Raw genomic sequence first — 18,832 nt, forward strand, 5'->3', positions numbered from 1 at the left:
TGCTGAAGCTGAAGCTCCAATACTTTGACCACCTGATGCAGAGCTGACTCATTGGAAAATGCTGGGAAAAATTGAGGGTGGGAGGAGAAGGGGGTGAAAGAGGATGAGATGGTTCAATAGTATCACCAACTCAATGGACATGAGTTTGAGCAGACTCCGGGAGATAGTGGACAGGGAAGCCTGGTGTGCTACAAGCCATGGGGTCGAAAAGAGTAGGACATGATTTAGCAACTGAATAACAACTACCTTCATCAGTCACAATTTCACCAACGTCCCTACCATCTAAAGGAGTAATTAAGAGCTCACAAGACCCTGCATCTCCCATCTCTGGCTCCCCTCTCTCTGTCTTTCTCTTGACTGCTTGTTCGCGGCATGCCCAGTTCCAGCATATGGTTTGTGCTCTTCCTTCTAGCAGAAACCTTTTCCTTCAAAGTCTCCAATCTACTGTTTCTACCTAGTTATCTAGGTCTAATCCAGATGTTGCCTCCTTCAGGAATTATTCTTTCTCTGCCACCTAAGAGACCGCCATCCTGTCTCTGAACCCCTCTCTTCCACAGTACCTTGTTGTATGATCTTCAAAGAGACTGTTGCCAAATGAAATCACCTTGCTTACTGTGAGACTAGAATGCAAGTTCTCTGAGATCAGGAATTACATCTGTCTTGTTCATCTGTATACTGATGGCACCTGGAACAGCCCCCAGCATACTTAGGGTGGATGAACGGGTAGATGGATGGGTGGGTGGATTCATGGATGGTAAATAAATACATGGGAGATGGATGGATGGACTTCCCAGATGGTGCTAGTGGTAAAGAACCTTGATGCTCGGATGAGGAAGATCCCCTGAAAGAGGTCAGAGCAACCCACTCTAGTATTCTTTCCTGGAGAATCCCATGGCAGAAGAGCCTGGCAGGCTGTGGTCTGCCTGAGCTGCACAGAATCAGACACGACTGAAGTGACTTAGCACTCACACACTCAGATGGATGGATGCTAGATAAAAGTTTGGCTGGATGGCTGGATGGATGGTAGATAAATGCGTCGATAGATGGATGGTTGAATGGGTGGCAGGTAAATGGATGGATGGATGAGTAGATGAATGGGATGCTGTGAAGACATGTATAAAAGAATGAACTATTATAGCCCTTGACCCCAAAGACCCCAGAGCCTTGACAGAACGTTCCAATGCCAAGAACCAGTGGTCGATTTTCAGATGATCCCTTTGACTGGTAACAGGAAAAACCCACAGTGGCCCAGAAGTGCTGGCACATTCAGCACAGGGCAGCAGAGATGCCATGGGCACCCATACACTTCCCATACAAATCCCTGCCTCCCTTCCCGGCTCCACCTTCCCCTGGTGCCCAAAGCTGGGCCCTCAGCTCACCCCGGTGTATGTGCAACCCTGCCCTGCATCCTACACCAGTATTGTCTTGAGAAAGAGGAGCTTAAGCCCCCTCCCCCTCTTTCCTCTCCTCATGGGGTGGGAATGTCTGGGGTGAGTTGTCTGACTCTGAAATTGACCCCATCTCCTAGTTTGCTCTCTGAGTCACAGCCTTCTGTCTTCAGTCTTTAAGCTTTAGTTGGCCTAAATGGTTGTCTGCTCAACTCTCATCACACACACATTTGTCTTCCAACTGCCTTTGCTTTACATATTTATTTATTTATCTTTGTTTGTTTTGATTGTGCTGAGTCTCAGTTACAGTTCATGGAATCTTTAGTTGTGACATGCAAACTCTTAGTTATGGCATGTGGGATCTAGTTCCCTGACCAAGAATCGAACCTGGGCCCCCTACATTAGGAGCACAGAGTCTTAGCCACTGAACCACCAAGGATGTCCCCTCCAACTGCCTTTGCAATCAACCTCTGCTTGTGCTTGCCAGTTTTATTTCCTCGAGTATAGGTGTTGGTAGAGAGAGTGACACCATGTACTCCATGAAGCAGGTGCTTCATGGACATCTGAGTCATCTCCCCTGAGACTCCTGTATTCTGAGCTCAACCCCTGTGACTCCCTAGGCTGACCTTTCACGTGTTCCTTGGGTGATATTGCACCAAAGATAGTCATGGGTGCTGTTTCTTGAGCACTTACTAGATGCCAGGTGCAGTGCTAATAGTTGCTCGACAAATATTATCTCATTTAATGAAGCACAAGCTGGAATCAAGACTTCCAGGAGAAATGTCAGTAACCTCAGATATGCAGATGACACCACTCTTATGCCAGAAAGTGAAGAGGAACTAAAGAGCCTCTTGATGAAAGTGAAAGAAGAGAGTGAAAAGGCTGACTTAAAACTCAACATTCAAAAACCAAGATCATGGCATCTGGTTCCATCTCTTCATGGCAAATAGATGGGGAAACAGTAAGAGACTTTATGTTGGGGGGCTTCAAAATCACTGCAGATGGTGACTGCAGCCGTGAAATTAAAAGACACTTGCTCCTTGGAAGAAAAGCTATGACCAATCTGGACAGCGTATTAAAAAGCAGAGACATTACTTTGCTGACCAAGGTCCGTCTAGTCAAAGCTATGGTTTTTCCAGTGGTCATGTATGGATGTGAGAGTTGGACGATCAAGAAAGCTGAGTACCAAAGAACTGATGCTTTTGAAATGTGGTGTTGGAGAAGACTCTTGAGAGTCCTTTGGACAGCAAGGAGATCAAACCAGTCATTCCTAAAAGAAATCAACCCTGAATATTAATTGGAAGGACTGATGCTAAAGCTGACGCTCCAGTTCTTTGGCCACCTGCTGCGAAGAGCCAACTTACTGAAAAAGACCCTGATGCTGGGAAAGATTGAAGGGAGGGGGAGAAGGCAAGGCAACAGGATGAGATGGTTGGATGGCATCGCCGATTCAATGGACATGAGTTTGAGCAAGCTCCTGGAGATAGTGGTGGACAGGGAAGACTGGTGTGCTGCAGTCCATGGGATCACAAAGAGTTGGATACAACTGAGTGACTGAACTGAACTGAATCTTCAAAGAACCTGACAAATTAAAGTATTCTGATCCCTGTTTTATAAATCAGCAAACAGGCTCTGAGATTCATTTGTCCAGAATCGTGGGGCTGAGAAGTGCCAGAATCAGACTCCAAATTCAAATGGGTTTGCAGCGTGCCCTCTTGAGTCCTGCGGGGAGCCGCCTTGAACACCTGCCATGTTTGCTCGTCCGGCCATCACTGGGTCGTCAGGTCCTGCTGCAGTGACTCCCTGCCCGCTCCAGCCCCCAACCCCAGCAGGCGGGCACTGCTCATCCCTTGCCCTGTGCATGCACACTCAATCACTGGACTGTAGTCCCCCAGGCTCCTCTGCCCATGGGATTCTCTAAGCAAGAATATTGGAGTCCGTTGCTGTGCCCTCCTCCAAGGGATCTTCCTGTCCCAAGAATCAAACCCACATCTCCTGAGTTTCCTGCATTGGCAGGCAGGATCTTTACCACTGGGGCCACCTGGGAAGCCCCTTGCCTTCCCAGGAATAAATAGCTCTGCACCAGAGCAGCCATATGTGACAGTTGCTTCTGTCATTCCACCATTCATCCCTCACTCACAGAAATGAAATCACACCAGAAGGTCTTGTGTTTTCAACTTGCTTGTTGTCATGGCTTGGCCTCACCATCTCAGTTCTTGGCCAGAAGCCTTATATGCTTTAGGGGGCTTATTCACAGATTATTCTTCTGGCCATCCTATAGCTTGTCAGGAGTCTGACATCTCACCATTTGTCAGCGTGAGAACCAGAAATGGCTCAGTGGTGCCAACGGCAGTGTTGGCAGCTCTGGAGATGGCTGTCTGAGAGCCCCGTTCTGCCTCGCCCTTTCCAGAACCTATGGCATTATTCCTTCTACAGTCCTCAGGTGAGCTCCCTTGCTCGATGACAAACTTCAGCTCCTGCTGTGTCTACATTTGCAATTTAGGCAACAGGGTGAAGGCCTAGATCTTTAAAAATGGCAGCAGGTGGTCCATTCAGTGAATTTGAACAGCCCAGAAAGACTGTCAACCTTTGCTGAATGGATCCTTTATCCACATCCAGGACACGCCCTGAGCACACCTGCCTGGTCTTGGATGGCAGCAGGCTGGGGACCCAGCTGGCTGCCGGGTGTTGGTGAATGGTGGAATACAAGCAGGAGATCAAAGCAGAGGGTGGATGTGGTCAGTAAGTACAGCAGATCAGCAATTATGTCAGCTGGTGTCAGTCTGACCAAAAGTGAAGGGGAGTCAGTAGGAGCCAATCAGGTAGGAGAGTTCAACCTTCAAAAACCCCGCCAGATGGTCCAGTGGTTAAGAATCTGCCTTGCAATGCAGGAGACACTGGTTCAATCCCTGGTCCAGGGTCTTCCCTGGTGGCTCAGCGCTAAAGAAACTGCCAGCCAATACAGGAGACTCAGGAGATGCAGGTTCAATCCCTGGGTAGAGAAGATCCCCTGGAGGAAATGGCAACCCATTCCAGTATTCTTGCCTGGAAAATTCCATGGACAGAGATGTCTGAGTCTGACAGGCTACAGTCCATGAGGTCACAAAAAGTCAGACACGACTGAACGACTAAGCACGCACACAAGGATGATCCCATTGCTGTGGGACAACTAAGCCCTTGTGCAGTAACTGCTGAAGCCATACCACAACTACTGAGCCTGTACTCTAGAGCCTGTGCTCTGCAACAAGAGAAGCCACTGCAATGAGAAGCCTGTGCACCACAGCTAGAGTATAACCCCCGCTCGCTGCAGCTAGAGAAAACCTGCACGCAACCACAGAAAAGCAACTAGCTAAATAGAATTATTAAAATTTAATAAAATTTACTTTTAAAAAACCCACCAGGCAGGACGGTGCAGCCCAAAGCAAAGGCCAGGTCTTGGGAGTGTCAAGCAGATGGAGATGGGATGCCAGAATCAGAAAGAGCATAATAATAATAATAATAGCAGCAAACATGGTTGAGTGGTGAACATTTTCTTTGTGTCAGACCTTGGATATTAACTCATGTGATCTTCACAGCAACTCTGTAAAGTAGAAGCTGTTGCCATTCATACTTTACTCATGAGAAAACAAGTTCTGAAAGGTTAAGTAACTTGCCCATGATCACATAGCTAGCAGGACACATACTTAAACCCAGGACCCACAAAACACTGTGGAAACATCGCTATCCAACATGGGATGGAGTGCTGTCTCCTTCTGGGTTTTAAGACCCATCTAGAGTGGAGACTGGCAAGTGTTGGAGGCTGTTTTTGGCTCTCAGCTAGGCGCCAGGTTCCCCCGCCCCCAGTCACTGGGCTTTGCCCAGTGTTCACGGCAAAGAGAGAATTGGCTCCTGAGAGCTTTACAGTCTATCCAGTTGTTTGCACCAGACAAGGGATCTGGACTTTTTTCCATCCAGATGCAAAGTACAAATCCAGTTAAAACAGCCAAATGTTCCTTTTAGCTCATCTTGAATTAGAAGCCACCCAGATGTTTAAACAGAGATAGGCTAGAGATTTGTCATGTCTGAACATACCAGCCCCTGGCACAAATAATGTAGTCACTGCAGCCCTGTATGTATCTTCCAGGCTTTTTTATTCCAAAGAGTCAGCAGGCAATGTTTTATGTGGCAGCCTGGATGGGAGGGGAGTTTGGGGGAGAATGGATACATTATATATATGGCTGAGTCTCTTTGCTGTCCATCTGTAATTATCACATTTTTACTTGGCTCTGCTGCTACTGCTGCTAAGTCACTTCAGTCGTGTCCGACTCTGTGTGACCCCACAGATGGAAGCCCACCAGGCTCCCCCGTCCCTGGGATTCTCCAGGCAAGAACACTGGAGTGGGTTGCCATTTCCTTCTCCAATGTGTGAAAGTGAAAAGTGAAAGTGAAGTCACTCAGTCGTTTCCGACTCTTAGCGACCCCACGGACTGCAGCCTACCAGGCTCCTCCGTCCATGGGATTTTCTAGGCAAGAGTCCTGGAGTGGGGTGCCATTGCCTTCTCCACTTGGCTCTACCTTAATACAAAATAATTAAAAAAAAAAAAGAGTCAGCAAGATGCCGAGTGTCAGGCTTGATGGTAACCACTCTCTCTTCTATTTGGGCAAATCACTTAACTTTTTAAAAAGCATTGTAATTGAAATATATATATTCTATACACACAGATCATAAGCATCGACTTGACTTATCACAGAGGGGACATACCCATGTCATTACAATTCCGATCAAGACATACTCCAACACCAGCACACTGCAGACCCTTGCCCCTGCCTGCCAAAATGCCTCCCTTCACTCTACACCCTGCCCCCCTCCCAAAAGGTAACCATCATCCTGAGTTGAATACCATCTTTGCTCTGTCTTATTCTCCTATCTCTACATTGGCTACTGCTGGCTTTGAGGTTGCTGTAGAGCTCATATGCAGTTTGTGAAAAGAATTTTGGGGGTGTTTATCATAAGGGGACATGCGAACCCTGTCAGCACCTACCTCTCTAAAGTAGACCAAACGCACTTCATCACCAAGGAGGAGGGGCCAGAGGCTTATGACAGCACCTCTATCTGTCTTCTTGGGAAAAACAGCAGGGATCCCTGAGAAAATGCTCTCTGCCCTTGGCGATGGCTTTGACTTGTGCATATGCTGATAAGAAATGAGAAGAAGGCTAGCTGTTAACCAGTTCATGGATATGATGAGTCAGATCTTTGCTCATCCTTCCTGGCACCCTGTGGCACAGCTCAGGGGTCAATCTGAGACCAGTTCAGATGTTTCTTCTGTCCAGCAAGACAGTCAGAGATGGGGGAATCACTGGAGGAGGCTTGTTGACCTGGAGTTCAGAAGGGGCAAAGGGGGTCACCTCTGGAAGTTCTCTGTGGCTGTCAGCCATGCTCCCAGGAACTGGTGGTCCTTTATCTCACCCAACAAAAACAGTCCTAATAGCAGCCTGTGAATCATGCTGTTCCTAAACATGGTGCTGACAAGTGGGAAGGGAAATAAAAGAAGAGGCCCCAGCAGCTGTGGAACTGGCTTGGTCAGTGCTCGTTTTCTGCCTGAAAGGTCAGGGCTGCAAGCTTGATCCCCATGTGGGCCAGCTAGCCTTGCTCAATGTCAGAGCCCACGCTGCGTCCCATACCTTTGGCTTTTCTGGCAGCCAGCAGGGTATGTGGGACCCTGGCAGCAGTGTGTGAACTCACCAGTAGCAATCCTCTGCCTCTCATCACAGGTCCTACTGACGGCCACATTGTCATGTGGGCTGGAGATTTTTATCAGTTTGATTGGGGAATAAGGAACATTTGGATTATGAACGAGCCTGTCATCTTGAAAATTGGGGATTCTATCGTTTTCTTTGATGTGTCAATCACTGGTCGATCTTCAGAAAATCGGGGGTTGGGGATGATGAAGGCGATGGTAATGGTGCCACAGTGTGAGGAAGCAGAGTTCAGGCTTCGCCGGGGAATCCCTGCATCCCCAGACTCTCAGGGCTAGTTCTTTTTCACATCCCAACTACATAAACACAGCGTAACATCTATCATACGCATTGGTTTTCCAATCATGGGATTTCTTTGTTCTCTCTTCAAAACCTATATTGATCTTTTGAAATAATCACTGTTTTAAATAACATTGAAGTTGATCTTTTAACTTGCAACAACAAAAATATAGCTTACACGTCTGTAGCATTTTCTGCTCCAGGCTCTGATGTGAGTGCTTTTCATATATCATTTCGTTTAGTCTTCACAACATCCTTGTGAGGTATGTATTGTTACTGTCCCACTTTCCAGATGAGGAAACTGAGGTACAGAGAGGTTAGGTCACTTGCCTAAGATTATGGTGGCTGGTGCGTGCCACGGGTGGCTGGAGCATGTGCACTCTTAGCTGGAATTGTGCATAATTGCTCCCCTAGCTCAGAGTCAAGGTGAGAAAATCACATGAAGGAGCTCCTGGTTGCTTTCTCTGATTCATCTATTCATGCATCAGCTGTGCCTTTCTTCATCAAATATCTGTTTGATACCCATCCCTTGCCAGGCATCGTTCTAGTCTCTGGAGAGCTGTGTGGCCACAGCAACGACAGGTTCCTGCCTACTGGAACCTTCTTTCTAAACAGACAATAAACAGGAAGATGAAGGAATGAACAAGACAATTTTAGATTGTGATTTTTGCTGTGAAGGGAGACACTCGGGATAATTACACAGAGAGTGTCAGGGAGAGGGCCCCTTTGAATGAGCATCTGGAAAGACCACGCTGAGAGCCGAACCATGTGCAGAAGCAGCCTCACCGAGGCCAGGGCAGAGCTGGGAATTGGTGTTTAGCCACTCAGTCATGTCCGACTCTTTGGTGACCCCATGGATTGTAGCCCACCAGGCTCCTCTGTCCATGGGATTTCCCAGGCAAGAATACTGGAGTGGGTTGCCATTTCCTCTCCCAGGGGACTTTCCTGACCCAGGGATTGAGCCTGGATCCCTTGCATTGGCAGGGGGATTCTTTACCTCTGACTACTTGGGAAGCCCAAGAGCAGGGAGAGGAAAGAGTAAATGCCAGAACTCCACAGTGCAAATGAACCGGTCACATTTGAGAACCAGAGCACTGCCCCATCACACCATGCCTGGTGGGCCTGGTGAGGAATCAGGGTCAGTAACTGGAAAGTCTCTCTGGGTTCTTTTCCTGGGGTCCATGCCCACCCAGGGGTCTGAGGAGGGCATCAAGAGAGATCATAAACTTAAAAGGGAAAATTTTATATCTATGTTTTTTTCTAAATTCAAACTGAAATATGATATTTGCTTTATCTATAAATGTGGGCAACAAACCTTATTGGTATTAAGCATACTGTGACTTTGTCAACAATGATGCCATTAGAGTGTTGCTAGACCTACCTCTGGCTCTCATGGTCAATGTATCACAATTATGCGGTTATGTATTTTTTGCTTTTATTTTTTATTCATTTATTAGCTGTACCATGTGGCATATGGGATCTTAGTTTCCCCACCAGGGATCCAAGCTGCACCTCTTGCACTGGAAGCAAAGAGTCTTAACCACTGGACTGCCAGGGAAGTCCCTTGTAATTATGTATTATGTAATACATCACATGAAATGGCAAATGTAATAAACATTTTAAAACATTTTTAAAGAATGGGTAGACAGACCTCACCAGACCGCTGAGGAAGGTCCATGGCATAGAAAATTAAGAAGGCAATACAGAGAACAACATGATCTGCTTTAGCCTCAAACACTGCCCTGGCTACAGTTGGAAGAGGGTTATAAGGGCAGAACAACCCCTGAGCTCAGTCCACAGAGGTTACTGGATTTAATCCTTGCAACGATCACAATAAACAGGCATGATTGTGTCCATTTTAGAGGTGAGGAAGTTGAATTTGCTCACTGAGGATTGTAGAATTGGGATTGACATACATCTCTCTGACCCGAAAGGGCAGAGAGGGTCCACGGCCAGAGATGGGAGCATGTGACAAGAGGTCAAAGGTCAACAATATCTGCTTGGCCTCCTGACCCAGCTTGGACCCCTGTACTACACAACTTCACCCGTGAAAGAATTGCCAACCCTTCTTTACTTAAGCCTGGTTCTTTCCTCAAATCGGCCCACATAGGCCAATTACACAGCTGTGAGCTGAGCCAACTAAATATTTCATGGGGATTTTAATTTAACTCTAAAGAAATTCATCCAACCCTGAGAGTAGGCTGTCACCTCAAGAAATAGCACCAGGGAGCCCTTGGACCCGCCAGTGACATTGCTACTTTCCCTGGAATGCTAATGCTTCTCTGGGTTTGGCTCTGAGCCTTGTAGGCTCAGCCCAGGGTGCATGAGTAAATCTCTCAGATTTGGGCTCAGATGTGCTCAAAAAGGGCTTCCCAGGTGGCTCAGTGGGTGAAGAATCTGCAGAAGATGTGGGTTCGATCCCTGGGTCAGGAAGATCCTGTGGAGGAGGGCATGACAACCCACTGCAGGATTCTTGCCTGGGAAATCCCTTGGACAGAGGAGCCTGGTGGGCTACAGTCCATGGGGTTGCAAAGAGTCGGACACGATTGAGTGACTGAGTACGCACACACACATGAACTCAAAAAGGTTCTCTGATCAGGACCTTCCCCAGAATGGGAAGCAGGCTGATTTGAGTGTGTGTGAGAGAGAGACAGGTGACTAGCTGGTCCTCCTCCATGTTCCCATATCCTGGCCTAAAAGAAGGGAGAGGAAGGGATGGGGTTGACCCCCAGTCTCCTCAGTGAACAGGGCACCCATCATTGTGCAGGTGCCATGGGGCCCTATTAATTTACCCTCAGCCCCAGCCCACGGCGGGTAGAGTGGGAAGCCGCCTGCCTCACGCAACAGAAGAGCAGCTGTGTGCATTGCTGAAACCTATTATTAGGGCGTCTAAGTGATGGCTCCTGTGGATAACAGGGGACCCAGGAGTGGGAGTGAGCTCCCCAGCACCTTCAGATCCCGTTGCTGCTCAGCACAGGGACCCTGGTGCATCCCAGCAGGTTCCCTGAGCAGCTCCCTAGGTGGGGGGCAGGAGAGGAGAACAAGGTGCCCAACAGGTAGATGGATCAAAAGACAGAAAGTGAGCACATAATCTAATTTGAAATGGGCTGAGCTGCAGATGTTAATCTGCTCCACTGCGCAGCACGGGCCTGAGGGCGGGCGAGATTCTAGAAGCTGGTCCTTTCTCTTCTGGCCCGCCTGGCTCAGCCCGGGCCCTCCTCAGCATCCGCTTCTTCCCAGAGGGTAATTAACACCTCTCCACTGATGGCTGCCTTAATCACAGAGTGTGGAGGCCCATTCGCCTTTCGCTTGGGTTGCCTGTATAGCACTGCCGTGGAGTTACAGGGAGCTGGGGCTGGGGAGAGGGTAGGGGGAGAAGGGAGCCCTCTAGTGGGGATGTGGAGCTTCGAGTCAGTCCTCTTTAGGCTGGAGGATGAAGAAGTGTATCTGTTTGCATCCGGAGCATGACCTGAATTTGGTTATAATGACCCAGCTTCCTAATAAGTCCCTCCTGGTACAGGCACATCAGGTATGTGTCAGAAATCAACCTGATTCTGCTGTCGGCAAGAAGGGGCTGGAGGGTAGGCCGTGTCTGAGAAGTTGGCCTCCTGTACCCTGCCCTGCTGGCTGCACTGGTTTTAGAGACTTACTGTGTGTCCACTTTGGGAATGTCGCTATGAACAGAGCAGCCATAAGAAAGCAGTCCTGAGAATCTGTGCATCTGAAGACATATTTCTCTGTTTCCAGGCTATGTGTACTTGAGCAAATTAGTAACCTCTCTGGGTCTCAGTTTCTTTGGAAAATGGAGCCGATGGCAACTACATAAGTTAATTTTTTTGACGATCTGGTCCTTGCTTCTTGTAATCTAATGGGGGAGCTAATTTATGTCCATGAAGGTTCACAACAACAATAATAATGTTCACACAATAATAATAGTAAGAGCTCTCATTCAATGAGAATTATTCTGTGCCAGGCATAGACTTTATATGGGGTGTTCAATTAATTCCTGTAGAGGCTCCATGAGGGTGGGAACTGTTGTTAGGTCCACTCTCTCACTGAAGAAATTGAGGCACAGAGAAGGTAAGTCCTTTCTCAAGGTCACACAGCCAGTAAGGGTAAGGTTGGTGTGTGAGCCCAGGTCCCTGTTCTAATATAAGGCAATTTATGGCAAATGCTACCTAAGTGGTATAAGCAGTGTTTTAGCTCCATTTCCCCCCATATATATTCACTTTATTATTGTTTCTGTTTATTTATCTTTGACTGCATCATGTCTTAGTTGCAGCAGGTGGGTGGGATCTTCTCTTGTGTGGCACCCAGGCTCCCTGTTTGTGGCACATGGGTTCCAGTGCGCTTGGGCTCAGGAGTTGCGGTGTGCAGGCTTAGTTGCCCTGTGGCATGTAGGATCTTAGTTCCCCAATCAGGGATTGAACCCACGTCCCTTGAATCGGAAGGCAGGTTCTCAACCACTGGACCACCAGGAATGTCCCTTAGCTCCCTTTTTGATTGAGAGGAGGGAAGGCTTATTCCTGAGAAACTGATAGGGAAATTTGTACAGAGGAGATAAACTTTGAATGGACCCTGAAGAGGGGAGTTACTGTTGGACATTCCAAGTGAAAGAGCTATAGGAGGTGTGTTTGACTCCCAGGGGCTTCAGGAGGTGTGCTGAAGGGAAATACGGCTGAACTTGGAGAGCTGGGAAGACCATGAAGGCCTGACTCCCAGGCTACACCTGCAGCTCTGCCTGTGTGTCAGTTTACTAATTAAGCAACAGGCAGGGCTACAGGTATTAAGCATGTTAGGATTACAGACCTGATTCTGCTTAAAGTACTTCAGGGCCTTACAGCTGCTCTTCAAGCCATTGCATCTTCTGCCTGTCCCTCCAGCTTCATCTTACAGCACCATTCCAGCCCTGTGTGCTTCAGACACTCTGGCCCTCTTCTAGTCTCTGGAATGCCCCAAGCTCCCTCCTGCTTCAGGGCCTTTGCACATGCAGCAACCCCCCCCACCCTGAGTGGGAGTGCTCATCCCAGGCCTTCTCACTGGTAGCTCTTGTTCAGATAACTGAGTCTTATCTTGAGAAAGCTCCCATGAAGACTCAGTCAACCCCTGTTCTCCCTTCTATGGGGCCACAGATGACTAAACACTGTCATTTTACAGATTTCTTCTTCAACAGTCTGGCAACTGCCTCTGCTGCCGTCAGGGACCTTGCCTGTGTTTGCTTACCCCTGTATCCCAGCACTTTGCTCCCTGCCTGGGAGGGTCGATAAGAGGATGCCATTACAGAGGGAAGGATTTCTGGGGAGGGGGCAGTGGGTTCTGCCATCCCTGATATTCCACACTCCAGGGCAGATCCCAGGACGCAGAGCTCACTGGGGATCCAGTGAGCTCCGTGGTCCCATGTCACCCTGGGCCCAGATACTCAACCAGAGCCCAGAATCCTTTATCCCTCCCTGGGAAGCCAGGCTTGGTGAACTTGGGGCTCCTTCCTATCTGGGTCTTTACAGATAATGCCCTCGCCGCGCTCACCACCTCAGGCCTGGCCTTGCTTGGGATTCTGTAAGCCTTTTCAATATACAGAGGATCTCCAGAGACAATTACCCTGGAATGAAGGCTTCCAGGAATGCTCGATACAGCCTTATTCTGTGTAGCATTTTCTCATTCTAACTGTATCCTCCCAAAGCTTTCCAGTGTTAAATAACACAATTACAGAGTTAAATAAATGCCAGCAAAGGATGTGAGGCGCCATGGGGCCCGAGTAGCAGGTGAAACAAGATCTGTGCAGATGTGACCAGCGAAGGAGTAGAAAGCTGGTGGCAGGGTGGGTGAAGGAGGCTAGCCGGCCTCCCCAGGGGCTAGGAGCCCTGGGGGACTGGGGGACAGTGGGGGCCGAGTTAAAAAAAGGCCAGAGAACAAAGACCTGGAAGCTGACCAGAGATAGCATGATGGATCCAAGATTTCAAAGGGAACTGGGGAGGTCGTTGAATCTGTTGTCCCCAGAGGAGAATCGTGTAACAAGGAAGAGGCTGTGGAGAGTGACTGGGTTTGGTTTCCAAGCTGGGTATCAGGTTTTTCCTTGAGATTTCTGAGCAGTGGTACAGTGTGAGGCCTAAGAGGGTCCTTGGTTCAGCTGTGTGTGTGTCCCAGGTCACCTAGGAAAGGCCACTAGGGGCCAAATGTCCAGAGACCTCTGCCCACCTGGAGATGGAACAGGCCTGGCTGCCCCCTCAGATGTTCCTACAACTCATCGTGGAGATGTTGTCTCCAGAGGCCCTCTTGAGATTCTCATCATTGTCAAGTTCATCATCATTACCACTATCAGTATCATCTAAAGTCAAACATTAATCAGTTACTTACTCAGCATTTATAAGCATCGTCTCATTCACTTTCTTAGCAATTCTGGGAAGTGGGGGCTATTATCATCCCCACTTTCAGATAAGAACTGAGGCTCAGAGAGGTTACATAACTTTTGTCCAAGGTCACACAGCAAGTAAGGAATAACAGAGCCCAGATGGGTCTGGCCCACACTGAAGGCTGAGTCTCAGCCACCCTGTCTACTGCCTCCATTGCCCCAGGCAGGTGTGGAGGGGACTCTACAGTGTGCAGAGTTCATAGGGCTCTTCCACACCCATCATCTCTCTTGACTCTCACATACTGATAGGCAGGCATCACCCCATTGTATAACCTGGTAGGCTGAGTCCCAGAGAGGCTAAGTGAGTCATTATGAGCATTTGGTCAGCAAAAGGCAGAGCCAGGTCTTTTGACCCACCCCGTCCTCTCTTTACCTAGACTCCATGTGAAAGAGGAACTCTTAGATAAAGGAGGCAGGGAGCTGAGGCAGTGGAGGTCTGCCCAGGGTGCCTGGGCACTGCTGAGGGCAAGGGATAGAACTTTGCCCAAAACGGGGCAGCACGTGCCTAAAAGAGAAGGAAAAGGAGACAGAGGAAAGCTTTGATCCTTCAGCTCTTTCAGGATCTGGTGCTGCGGGCAGAGGCCTCCCTGGAGATGTTCTCAGGGAAGCACGGGGTGGGGTCTGCGGACTGGGGCAGGCACAGCCCAGAGCTCTGCTGTGAATTTGCTGTCTTCCAGCCAGGCCTCTCATCCCAGGAGAAGAGCCGCGGCCAGCCCGAGCCTTCAGGCTCTGATAGCAATGATGGTGGCAGTCTTGTGTGACCCCCCTATTCAACCCAGGAGGCACAGGGTAGTATGTTTTGGAAGTCACCTCCAGGCTGCCTGCAGTCTGCCCTCCCCTTGTAAATTCCACAAACATCCAGGAGATAAAAGAGGGGATCTCTCAGAGGCAGAACATGAAGCTCTTCAAAGAGCACTTTCAATCAAAAATGGGAAGAGAAGAGAGGTCTTTCTCTCAGAGGGAATGTATTTATACACCCCTGTGCACGCGCGCGTGCACACACACACACACACACACACAGTAACCAGGAGCATCGTGATGCTTACAGAATGCTCTGCCTGTTTCACGTGCCCATTCCTCCCTCTCTTCTTTCTCTAGCTCCAGGCGTCCTACCCTTTTCTGGGTTCCCGCCCCCCACCCAGGGTACACCTCCAGATCTGCCCTCTCCACATGGCATTGTATCTTTCTGGCCTTTCTGGCTTTCCTGCCTTGGGCTCTGCTCCCTGCTGACTAAGGTGATAAACAGTCTCCTCCCTGACATCTCTGAAACATCGTTTCTAGGGACCACCATCATCTTCTGGAGCAAACAGGGACCAGTTGATGGAAGTTCCTCCCTTCCTAGTCCAGCAAAATGAAAGCCTGGGCTCTTAGACCTGGGGAAGAGCTTCAGAGGGCTTCCCAGGCAGTGCTAGTGATAAAGAATCCACCTGCCAGTGCAGGGTTAGACATAAGAGACACGGACAGTTTCAGTCCGTGGGTTGGGAAGATTCCTTCCTGGAGAATCCCATGGATAGAGGAGGCTGGCGGGCTACAGTCCATAGTGTCGCAAAGAGTCAGACATGACTGAAGCGACTTAGCACACACACATGCAAGAGCTTCAGAGCATCTGGTTGAGTCCTTTCATTTCACAGTAGGAGAAACTCAGGCCCGGACAGTAGAATCACTTACCCCAGATCACAGTGAGTTTATGGCCCAGCTGTGATGAGAGCCAGGTCTTCTGATATCCAGTCTGTGGTTCTTTCACTGGAGAGCACGGCTCTCCCCGAAGAGTGGCCGGAGATGAAGAAGGGCTGGGCTGAGCCGTCGTGATGCCTATACTTCCCTTGATTTCCTGTGCCCACAATTGCTAGTCTGCAGCCCCAGCCCCTGTGGTTGTTAATTTGGTTTAGTGGCACATGACCTCCTCATCAAAGCCTGCTTTACAGGATAATGTCTTTTTAACCAAGGTGAAAATAAAAGACATGCCCGCCTTTTGGAATAGCAGATCCCATGAGGTTGTTGCTGGTCATCCGGGCTGCACGGAAGCCCTGGTGCGTGATTGCTGCTCACTACTGAGTCAACGGGAAAAAAAATCCACTATGTAACCTCCATAGCTGCTTCTAGCATCTCACTCTTCCCTCCCTGCCTCCCCTGCACCCAGCTTACTCTCAAGTGGAGACAAAGGAGAGAGAGAAGGGCTGGGCTGAAGAGGCAGCAGCGCCTCCAGGAGGCAGTTTTCTGTTTGGTCTAGCTTGGGGACGCGCCTATTTGAGAATAGACAGAAGTGCCCTGTCTGAGGCTGGGACAGACATTCTCCCGGGGTGTGAGGTCTTTCTGCTTCTATCCAGGAAAGCGCCCTCCTGGGCTGCTGTCCATTTCTAGTTTCCTCTCCATATGGAATTGTTTTACCATAATGTTGTTGCTGGCCGACTTTATAAACTTGTGAAATGATTTCTAAATTGCAATCTGAAGTTCACCCTTTTGGGAGGAAGGCTGTGTTGGTGGTGGTGGAGGGGAAAGAAACTTGAGGATCGAGTTGTTGGTTTGGATGTATCTTTTTTTTTTTTAATAACCATAAAAATGACAGGATGTGGTGGTTACCTCTTGGCCATTGTATCAGTTTTCGTTTTCCTATTCTTTTCTTCAGTTCTTTCATTCCAACCTATCAAACTCCTATCTCCTCCGCCCAAGGTCTTTGCAGGGCTTGACTGCTGTTTTGCCGTAACCCTGCACAGGACCAGGATTGCACCCGCTGCATCTTTGTGGTTGATTTCTGTCGCTTTACAAATGTGCTCTTGAGTGGAACTCAAGTTAGAGCCACTGTCATCGAGGGACTGAAGATCTGAAAGGTCCAAACAACCCTCTGAAGGGTCCAACTCTGTGTGACCCCATAGACGGAAGCCCAACAGGCTCCCCCTTCCCTGGGATTCTCCAGGCAAGAACACTGGAGTGGGTTGCCATTTCCTTCTCCAATGTGTGAAAGTGAAAAGTGAAAGTGAAGTCGCACAGTCGTGTCCGACCCTTAGTGACCCCACGGACTGCAGCCTACCAGGCTCCTCCATCCATGGGATTTTCTAGGCAAGAGTACTGGAGTGGCTTGCCATTGCCTTCTCCGAATGAAGGCACTAACAATCTTCTAATCAAACTTCACTCCCTTCTCAAGGGTTGATTGACTTGACAGCAGTCATCAACACTCTCTTGGAGAAATATAGAATGAACTCAAAAAGGCATTTAGGTTTTTCGTTTTTATTAAAAATCTCTTACATCTGCTCTCTAGTCACTTTAAAGCCTGGCCTCACTTTGTAAGGGCTTCTCTGGTGGCTCAGATGGTAAAGAATCTGCCTGCAATGCAGCAGACCTTAGTTCAATCCATGAATCGGAGAAGGGAACGGCTACCCACTCTAGGATTCTTGCCTGGAGAATTCCAAGGACAGAGGATCCTGGTGGGTACAGTCCATGGGGATACAAAGAGTCGGACATGACTGAGAGACTAATACTTTCACTTTCACTTTATAAGGCTCTACCTTGTTAACTGGTGCTGGATCGTGTGGCTGCTTTAGCATGAGTTGGGGGTTGAGGAGCAGAGCTGAGATGGAGAAGAAATTGACTTCTGTCAATGGATGTATCCTGTGTGTACAAATCATAAATCCCTTTGTGTATAAAGTGAGGAGTGACATGTCTGTCCTCACTTCCTTTGCAGTGATTTAGGAAAAATCGCACACATGTGTAGCATGTGTGTGTGTGTGTGTTCTCATTCAGAACCCACTGGCCTGTTTGTAAATTGTTAAACACCTCACTTTTCCTCCTTTCTTTCTCCACCTTGTGTGTCAATAGATCCACCAGAATTAGTGGTAAAAGAAGCTGAAATGTAAACCTTGATGGAGGCCAGTCTGAGATACATGCCTAGGTTATAAAACATAATTCTTAAATATTGGTATAAGTCAGAATCACCTGGGCAACTTGTCACAAATACAGATTCCCAGGCCCCATGACCAGATTCTGATCCGAGAGGTTTGGGATGAGACTCAGGAATTCACATTTTAATAAGCCCTTTACTCTTTAACATTCTTAGTCTTTGATAAGAATAAGGTGATTCTAATGTGGGTGATCCTAGACTACACTATGAAAATCACTGTCGGAGAATTGCTTGGAAGGATCCTGGCATTGTCTCAACACCACACCTGTGGTTTGCAGATGAAATTAAGGAAGCCAAGAGAAGTGAAGTGACTAGTTTAGGTTGGTTAGCTAGTTAGGGCAGAGCATGGCCAGAAGTGAAGAGCACTCTGGGCCTTTCCCACCACTCTATGTATAGGGGAGCAGGCCAATAGGAAGTGAGCTTGCTTTGCAGCAGGGTGGATTGAAGTTAGACACAAGGAAGAACTTCCTGACAGAGAGGTATATGGAGGAGCTGACAGCATTTCCTTTCTCAGGGGATCTTAATTCAAGAAAGATTCTCATCATGTGTGGGCACTTGAGGTGCAGAAACATCTGGTGACTTCGCATAAAAGGGATCAGAGACCCTTCTTAGAGTTCTGCTGTGGCACCTGGATTTTGACCTTGACAGCAACATAAGGCCAGTGGTCCAGGAAGCCTGAGGTGTAGTCCTACCTCTGACAAAGACAAGCTTTGTGATGTTGGGCCACTTGCTCAATTCTTGGCCTTCATTTTCTCCCTGGGAGATAAATGCTATTGCATTAGATTGCCTGTAATTTCCAAGGAGCCATCATTTTTATTTTCCACTGTAACTCCCTCACCAAAGCTCACACAACACTGGGACTTGTTTGTTGGCTGAGCAAGTTCATCAGTTGAATAAAAACCTACTCATTATTGAGTATCCAGAAGTTCTGTCTGCCAATTCTCCCTTGCCTAGGGCGTTTTTAGTCTCTGTCTGAACGGTCCACAGTGAGCCTCCCTTTTTATACTAATTTACATATTTAAAGGGGTCTAACCTCAGATGCAGAGAAGGCAATGGCACCCCACTCCAGTACTCTCGCCTGGAAAATCCCATGGACGGAGGAGCCTGGTAGGCTGCAGTCCATGG

General features: G+C 48.4%; 1 protein-coding gene across 7 annotated transcripts in view; it reads left to right on the forward strand.

Moving 5' to 3' along the window:
- Positions 1 to 18,832, forward strand: part of GRIK4 (glutamate ionotropic receptor kainate type subunit 4) — a 392,975-nt gene that overhangs the window by 325,590 nt on the left and 48,553 nt on the right. The gene's annotated exons all lie outside the window — the stretch shown is intronic.

The sequence above is a fragment of the Moschus berezovskii genome, chromosome 14, assembly GCF_049115385.1.
Source record: "Moschus berezovskii isolate FMDL1 chromosome 14, NW_MosBer_1.0, whole genome shotgun sequence".
Classification (NCBI taxonomy): Eukaryota; Metazoa; Chordata; class Mammalia; order Artiodactyla; family Moschidae; genus Moschus; species Moschus berezovskii.